At 35.0% G+C, this 8,756-nt stretch overlaps 1 long non-coding RNA gene across 1 annotated transcript in view; it reads right to left on the minus strand.

Moving 5' to 3' along the window:
* Nucleotides 1–8,430: 8,430 nt before the first annotated feature.
* LOC107195950 overlaps nucleotides 8,431–8,756 on the minus strand; it is a 2,167-nt gene continuing 1,841 nt past the window's right edge. Inside the window, exon 2 of the long non-coding RNA XR_001517261.2 lies at nucleotides 8,431–8,600. This is a non-coding gene — a long non-coding RNA (uncharacterized LOC107195950). The remainder of the gene's footprint in view (nucleotides 8,601–8,756) is intronic.

An 8,756-nucleotide genomic window follows, 5' to 3' on the forward strand; every position in this document is an offset into this window, starting at 1 on the left:
CTCTAAATCTGATCTTTTTTTATAATTTGGCATCTAGACATTTGGATGTCTCACCTTCTGTGAAAAAAATCATCTACTTTCATTGTTGGTAGCCAGTTCTTCTTTTACAACTCTAAGGAAATATGCATCAGGTTTTATAGTTTCATAAATAAGTCAAAAAAATCTTTAAAAAAAGACTATGTGAAAGGCATTCCAAACTAATGGATATATGTAGTGTTTATTGAGCACCAAGTTTTATTTATTGAGCATTTACTGTGCTAGATAGATGTTTCTACTCTCGAAATGAGTAAGCTTACTAAGTTTGGCCAGGAAACAGAAGACTATGATCCAGTATCTAAAACTGGTCTGGAAAGTGTGTTCTCTAGTGGTGGAGAGAAACAATAGCCCAGGGCTTGGAGATGAGAAGACTAGGGTGCTGCTCTTAACACTGTCACTGGACATTGGTTGTTGCGGGGGGGGGGTGAGTGTTCATCTCTTGACACTCTTCAGTCTCCTCTGAGGGGGTTGATCTGAATGCTCTTCCAGGTATTTTCCACACAATTCTATGAACTGTAAGGAAGGGACCAATGTTGAATGTGGTATTCAAGAGAAACCTTATGGAGAACGTGGGGCTTCACAAAGCCCCATGAAGGATTTAGAGGCAAGCAGTTTTTAGGCATAACTAATCTGGTTCCTATTGCTAGATATGTGATTGCTTTTAGTTTACAGTGTACAATAAATAATTACAAAACTAGGATAATGTATGTATTTACCTACTTTCTTGGGAAGGTAAGTTTGAAAGATTTTAAGGTGATTAGAGAATGGCATATTAAAATATATTATTATTTTATTATTGCGTAGGTTATTTTTGAACATGTCGACTTAGGTTAAAAACAAAATAGAATAACCCATCAGTTATAACAACACAAAAATTTCACGAATCTGAACATTATCTTTGATTTTGATCCATGGCAAATATGTCTTAACAACTGGCTCTCCAGATCTCCTTGATCTATAGCATTTGCTAATTTTCATGGTGTAAATGTTCTCACCATGGCTGATTTCACACTCCCAATGTGAGGTAACTAACTGGAGTTGGGAAGACACGTGCACAATCAGCTCTTGTGAGCCAGTGCTAGCAGGCTCTAGCACACCACCAAAATATATACTGTGTACATAAGGAATATATTTACCTTTCTTTCTGAACCAGTTAAGTTGATGACATAATGCCCCTTTTACCCTTAAATACATCAGTGTATATCTCTTAAGAATGAAGACATCCTCCTAATAACCACAATATAATGATCAAAAACAGGAAATTAACACTGACACAGTATTATTATATAATCTACTAGACCTTATTCAAATTTTGCCAATTTTCCCAATAATGTCCTTTATAGCTTAAAAAAAAGATTTGGCCCAGAGTCTAATCCAGTATTGTCTATATTTTCGAGATAAAAATGTATTTTCTCAGAAGTTTCTATCTCTAGCCCTCTTCCACTTTGTAACCCCCCCTTCATCCTTTCTTCACACCTCTTAATCTTTCCACAAGCAATTAAAGCATTAACTTCTAGTGTTTAACATTAGAAATGTATCAAAGTATAACAGTAAACGTGTTACCAATGATAGACATCAAATTCTGACAGTGATTCTAGTGTTCAAATTTTATTTAATGTTGGTAAGTTACTAGTAACAAATACTGCACTCAAATTCAGGGAGTAGTCTTTGTTGTTATTAATGTTCCTGTCCCTCTTAGTTATTAATATGAACTTGGCTTTATATGCTTGCATGTGTGCCAATAAAAGAGTCTTATTGGAGGTTCTGGGCAATGCTAATTTTATTTTTTTCTGAGAATTTATAAGAGTTTATTTGAGCCAAACTGATAACATATGCTGGGGAGCAAGATCTCAAATGCTCTGGCTGGGCAATACTAACTTTAACCAACTCACTTTCAGCAATATAGGGAAATAACTTAAAAACGTTTATTTTGGGGGGGTGTGTGTGTCTGTTATTCTGCTAACAATATTTTTTCTGTTCCCCAAAACTATTGCTATTTCTATAAAAACTAATACTCAATAACAATGTCACAACAGCAACAAATAAAATAAAGAATAATGTAATCTTTAAATGTTTATGGGTTTAAAATGATAAATGTCTCCTGAACATATTAAAAAATCCCGCATCACAATAGGACCTTTAAAGTAATCCATACGTTTGAGTTGATAGGTCTGCCCATGCCTTATTCAGTCCTTTTTGTTGTTGTTTATTGAATGTTGGCATTCAAAAAATAATGCAAAAGTCATCTGTCTACACAAAGAAATCCTATGACATGTTTAACTATTTAATACAAATAACTAAGACCAGTGCCAGCATTAAAGGATAAAAGAATTAGCTGCTGATAAGAATGAATTATTTTGGCTAGTATTTCTCAAATGATTTAAGCAGAAGGCAGAATACAGCTTTTTCCTTGAGATTTCTACATATTCATACCAAGTTTTGACTTTGCTTCCATGGAGATCTGGCCATTTAGTGAAAAAAACAGGAAAGAAAAAAAAAAAACCAGGAAAATCGAATGGATTATTATGAAATAAAGACAAAACAAAAATGTTCACTGTAATTACCATCTAATTTCAGGCTACAAAGCACATGTATCCTAAGCTTTGACTACATTTTCACTGCCAGTGCTTAGTGCAAGCCCCATGACCTCTCAGACTGTTTATCCCTTTCCACTTCATCACCCAGAGTCATCGTTCTACAATGTCAGACTGAACATGTTGCATCCATGGCTCTCCATTGCCTGCAGGATACCACACTCCTACCTTAGGATGGCTTTCCAAGGGCTCTGTGATTGGGCTCCTGCCTATGTCTTCAGCATAAACGTCTCCAGGTCTCCTTTTGATAGAGCTTTCTGCCCTCCACTTCCTAGGTGTTAGCCAAAGGAACTACTTATAGTTCCAGGAGGAGAGGGGCTTTTGTTTTGACTCTCCATGGTTTTGTTCACACTCCACCCTGGGCAAAGCTCTTTATCTTTTGTTTGCCTAATGAATACTATGTTATTTCAACTCTTACCTTCCTTATAAACCCCTTTATGACTCCTGCCCACATTCACCTTTGTACACACATTCTACTTGGTCAGTATTCTATAATAGCACCTACAACACTTAACTGGATTCATTTGATTCTGACTATCTTCTGTCATTAGGTTGCAAGCTCTTTGAGGACAAGGACCATAAATTATTCATCTTTGAATCACCAGCCCCTATTCTATTCTGTAGCATAGGAGGCACTCAGTAAATACTGTAGAATAAAGAACAATCCTAACTTGAATTATCTAGATCAACGGTTCCCAATCTTTTTAGCACCAGGGACCCATGCTCCTATGAGAATCTAATGTATGATGATCTGAGGAGGAGCTGAGGCGATGCGATGATCCATGAGCCACTGGGGAGTGGCTGCAAATATAGATGAAACTTCACCTGCTAGCCAGTTGCTTACCTCCTGCTGTGTGGCCTGGTTCCTAACAGGCCACAGACTGGAACTGGTCCACGGCCCAGGGTTTGGGGATCCCTGATCTAGATAACCGCTGTCCAATAATACATAGCCACTAGCCACATGTGGCTATTTACATTTAAATTTTAATTAATTAAAATTAAAAATTCAGTTCTGCTAGCCACATTTCAAGTGCTCAATAGCAACTTGTGGCTACCATACTGGACAGCACAGATTATAAAATCTGCCATCATCACAAAAGGTCTAATATCTAGTGCTGATCTAGATAATTCTTCATTCTCTCATTTCAGTCTAATAAGCATTGGTTTCTACTATATGTTAACATTTGTGCCAGGCATGACGGTTATAGCAAATATGAATAAAACATATTATTATGATTATTATTTGCAAGGCATTGAAAATCTGGTAGGGAGAAACCTTGTAAAATGAGAGAGATCATTTCCATATTGAGACATCAGGGAAGACCTTTGTAAACATTTTCTCCTTTAAACTGGGCACTGAAGGATGGAGAGAATTTGAATGGGGCTAATCTTGGGAAAGGAGAGAAAATAGTATGAACAAATGTACAGAAGTGGGAAAGCACTAGAAAAATAGGAAATAATTTAGTTTGTTTAGAATGGATGGTATATGAGTAGGGAGTAGTTGTTTAGTTTATATATTCATTCCTTCAATCATTCCGTAAATATTGGAGCACCTATCCTGTTTTAGGCTCTATACTAAGCACTGGGGATACAACAGTGACCTATACAGACATTGCCCCAGCAGAATTCACATTTATGAGTGATGAGATTTGGATAAGACTATGGAAGGCGTTGAAAGCTACCCTACAGAGTCTGTACTTTGTTCCTTAGGCTCTCATACTCAAAGTGTGGACTTTAGAACAGCAACATGGGCTGGGCATGACCTGAGAGTTTGTTAGAAATGCAGAATCTCAGGTCTCACCCTAGCCTCAGACTTATTGAATCAGAATTTGTATTTTAGCAAGATCCTTAGGTTATTCTTAAGTATAGTAACATTTGAGGGGCATTATTGTAGACCAGCTGAGCTAATGAGATAGTATGTGAGTGAATTACATTAAGTAAGGGAGTAAGAAGGTAGCAAGTGAGTAAGCATAAAAGAGCAAGGAGGGTAGTATTCTAATCAGTATTGGATGTAAAAGAAATGGGACATAGGACTATTACTGTGGCTTAGATGAGAAGTGGGAGGGTTCGTATGTGAGAGACACTGAATCTTTTGCATATAGATATAGCTTCAGTTCCATTAACTCATAATGGAAATATTGTATATTATTCAACGTAAAAAAAATCAGCAAATTCAGTAACATGGTATTTGAGATGTCTTAGAAAGGTGCCAGCTACTTTAGACAAGGCGTATTGGTATGTCTATTTCCTATTGACGCCACAAGTCCATCATCTACTCCTGAGTACTGAAGTATGAGGCCTTAATTGTACAAGTTCATACGGGGGTGATGATAAGGATCCCAGAAATTAAGTCATTATATCTAAGTTCACAAGAAGCTGATTTGTAAGCTAGAAATTCAATTTATTAATTTACAATGGCATAATTATCTTTCCACTAACCAGAGATTTTTTTCTTTTATTACCGGCATTACATTTTTATAACAACTTTTAATTTTGAAATAGTTTAAAACTCATGAGAAGTTGCAAAAGTAATACAGAGAATTCCCATGTACCCTTCATGCAGCTTTCCCCAATGATAATAGCTTATATAACCATAGACTTTGTCAATCCCAGGAAATCAACAGTGATACAATACTGTTAATTTAGGTACAGACCTTATTCGGACTTCACCAGGTTTTTCATATTTTTTTTTGTGTGTGTGTTTTTTCTATGAAATTTTATGACATGTGTAGATTTAAGTAGACATCACCATGATCAGGAAATACAACTGTTCCATCACCATGAAGAAACTCCTTCCCATTAGTTCTTAATAGTTTCACCCTTTTTCTAACCTTAACCCTTGGCTACCACTGATCTGTTCTCCATTACTATAATTTTATCATAGTGTATAACTCTTTGAGATCAGCTTTTTCCACTAAGCATAATGCCTTTGAGGTCCACCCAAGTTGTTGCATCTATCAGTACTTTCTTTTTATTGCTGAGTAGTATTCTATTGTATGAATGTACTACAGTTTGTTTAACCGCTTACTAGTTGATGGACATTTGGGTTGTTTCCTGTTTTAGGCTATCACAGGTAAACGTGCTATGAGTATTTGTGTACAGGTTTTTGTGTAAGCATAAGTTTTCATTTCTCTAGGATAAACACTCAGGAGTAAGATTGCTGGGTCATATGGTAAGTGTATGTTTAACTTTATAAGAAAGTGCCAAATTGTTTTCCAGAGTAACCAGAATAAGATCTTAAAAATTACATAAGTAATTTATGTAAAAATTACAAGTCACTGTAAAAAAATTAACATAAGGTAGCAATGTATAAAGTGAAAAGCAAAATTACAAGCCCTGGAATCCTACACCATTTCTTTCATGAGAGGTAACTGTTGTTGTTTTCTGTATATTCTTCAAGAATGTTTTATGCATATGCAAGCACATATATTTAGATGTAAATACATATATTCACAAACGGGATCACATTATATAAGCTTTTTGCAACTTGATTGTTTTTACTTAACATCTCTTAGACATATTTGTGTGTCAGTAAATAAACACATACTTAATTGCTTTTAATGGTGGGCATAGAACTCCATTGTATGCCCAGTCCCTTAACGATGCCTTTTCTATTGTTGTCAGTTTCTTTATGACAAAGCTATAATGAAAATCTTTCTACATATATCTTTGTGGAATCTGCATGAGTATATCTGTATGATAGATTCCTAGAAATGGACATGCTAGGTTAATTTTACATGTTGAGATACCTTTTTTAAAGTTTATACTTCCACCAATGGTATATGAGAATTTTCAGTTCTTCACCAACACTGAACATTATCAAAATTTTAAACATCTGTCAATCTGGTAGAAGTGGAATTTAATTTGCACATCTTAGTGGGAAATGAAGTTAGCACTCTTTTATATATTTATTAGCCATCTGCATTTCTTATCTTATTTATTTCTTATAGTGACCTTGGTTAATGAAATCCAATGTTTCAAGTGTACAATAGTAAGTCATACATATATCACATTGTGTGTTCACCGCCCATAAATTTGTCACCACATACTTGACCCCTTTTACCCCATCTACCTCTCCCCTCCCCCACTACCTCCAATAAGTTAGTAGACTTCATATCCTTTGTCCATTTTTCTATTGGAGTATTTTTATCGTATTGATTTGTGAGAGTTCTGTGTATATTAAGGAAGTTAGCCTTTTTCATTCATGTAGTAAATATTTTCTCACAATTTACAGTTTATCTTTTGACTTTGTTTTAGTATTTTGATATACATAATTTTAAATTTCTATAGACTCAAATTTATCCATCTTTAGTCTTCTGGATTTTTGGTCCCGTTTAGAATGGTATTAGAAAATACAAAATATATATGTATGCTGTCTAGAATAAGAGACTATCTGGAAAACCTGATTTATAATCAGAAGCTTGATTCATTTGTATGGAGTCAGAGCAAAGAGAATTGTGGGATGCTTTATTTTGACTATTTGACTAAGGCTGCTACACTGTGGGGTATGCATTTCTAGTGACCAGAATATTTTTGAATTAGTGTCTTGCCCCTTACACTGTATCAAATGTTCTAACCAACTTTCCTCTTTCAGTATTTATCAGGCACCAAAAGCTTCTGCCATTACAATATCATTTCATGAAGGACATGCTACAAATAATTAAGATGAAAGCTTATTTTACATTAGCTACATATTTCATCGGATGGCATTTTCTCATTTTGTCCTCAAATCCTTAGAGCGTCTTCTTTGGTCTTTCAGTACCCTATGAAATAGATTCCACTTGTTAGAATAAGACTAAGGCACATAGCACTGTGATCTGCATATTGAAGGCTCAATAAATATTTTTTGAATGAGTTCTAGAAAAAAAGAGGGGTTACTGTGAAACAATCGTAAATATCTGTATAAATCTGCTATAAAATTTTTCTGATGTTATAACAGTTATTCTTCGGTGGTATTGTCACAAAATGAAAGTAAGCTTACTAAACAGAGGCATTTTTCAATTTTGTTCCAAGTATAAAATTGTTTAAAGTCTCAGCTACTACATAATCAGCCGAGAATGTAAATTTATAAAATAGATGAAAAATTGCACCATGTGCTATAAATGTGATGTTTAGAGTAGAAAATCAGTAGTTTCCAGCTAATACTAAAACAGGAAATCATTTAATATCAATTGATATTAAATTGGCACAATTGAACTAAATTAATGTAAAATGACTTGGTACAGAGCCCAATTTTTCTATTAGTTTAAGTGGAATTTTGCATTAACTTATATAACTGTAAAATTTCCACTACTTCCTATTTAATGTTCTAGCCGCCATCATTCTGTAACTTGAACCTATTAAAAACTGTATAACATCCTACCAAAGATAGTCTATAAAAGAAATGGAAATTTATTTTGAATAGTATTGCACTCTCCAAAGCTTTAGAAGTGAAAATGTCTTCAATTTTGTTTCTTGTTGATATTTAGATCTTTCTGTTTAACTTTTATTGTTCAGTTGATTAAATATACCATGTTTTTAAAGTTGCGGGGAAAAAAACCAGTAAGCACAGAAGATGAGAGATAAACTAAGACACAGATGTGGAAGGAATATAATTTAAGGACTGAAAATAATCATTATATAGCATTAGGAATGCTTTAGACGTGATATCGGATGAAATCTTGATTTACACGGGCTTGCAATATTTGTCATTTGGAAAGTCTGTCTTGTTATTAAGTACATTTACTCCTTTTCCTCTAATTAAAAAGTAATTTGGTATTATTTTAACCAAAAATATTTAAAGGAAACAGAAACGAATAGCTCTTAACTAAACGACTGTATGAATGTGGAAACTTCTATAACAGCAATGGAGACAACTGTAATAGGTCACTTCTTCCTGTCCTAGGAAAAGCGACGCTTCGAAGGGGACAGGCCATCCCCGAGTTTATCTCCCCCGCGTAAAAAGAGCCTGGCAGTCGAAGGGCCGGGAAACTGGATTCGAAACAAACATATACAAAGGGTGATAAAGACTTGAATTAACTATGGTCGAGGAAGCGGAAGGGGTCCGTTCTCATTTCAAACACCTTGCGGGGGGCGGGGGGGAAGCGGTAAGGAGGCAGGATAAGAAGGAACCAAAATTCTTTAAAT

This window comes from Pteropus alecto, unplaced genomic scaffold (assembly GCF_000325575.1).
Source record: "Pteropus alecto unplaced genomic scaffold, ASM32557v1 scaffold116, whole genome shotgun sequence".
Taxonomy (NCBI): Eukaryota; Metazoa; Chordata; class Mammalia; order Chiroptera; family Pteropodidae; genus Pteropus; species Pteropus alecto.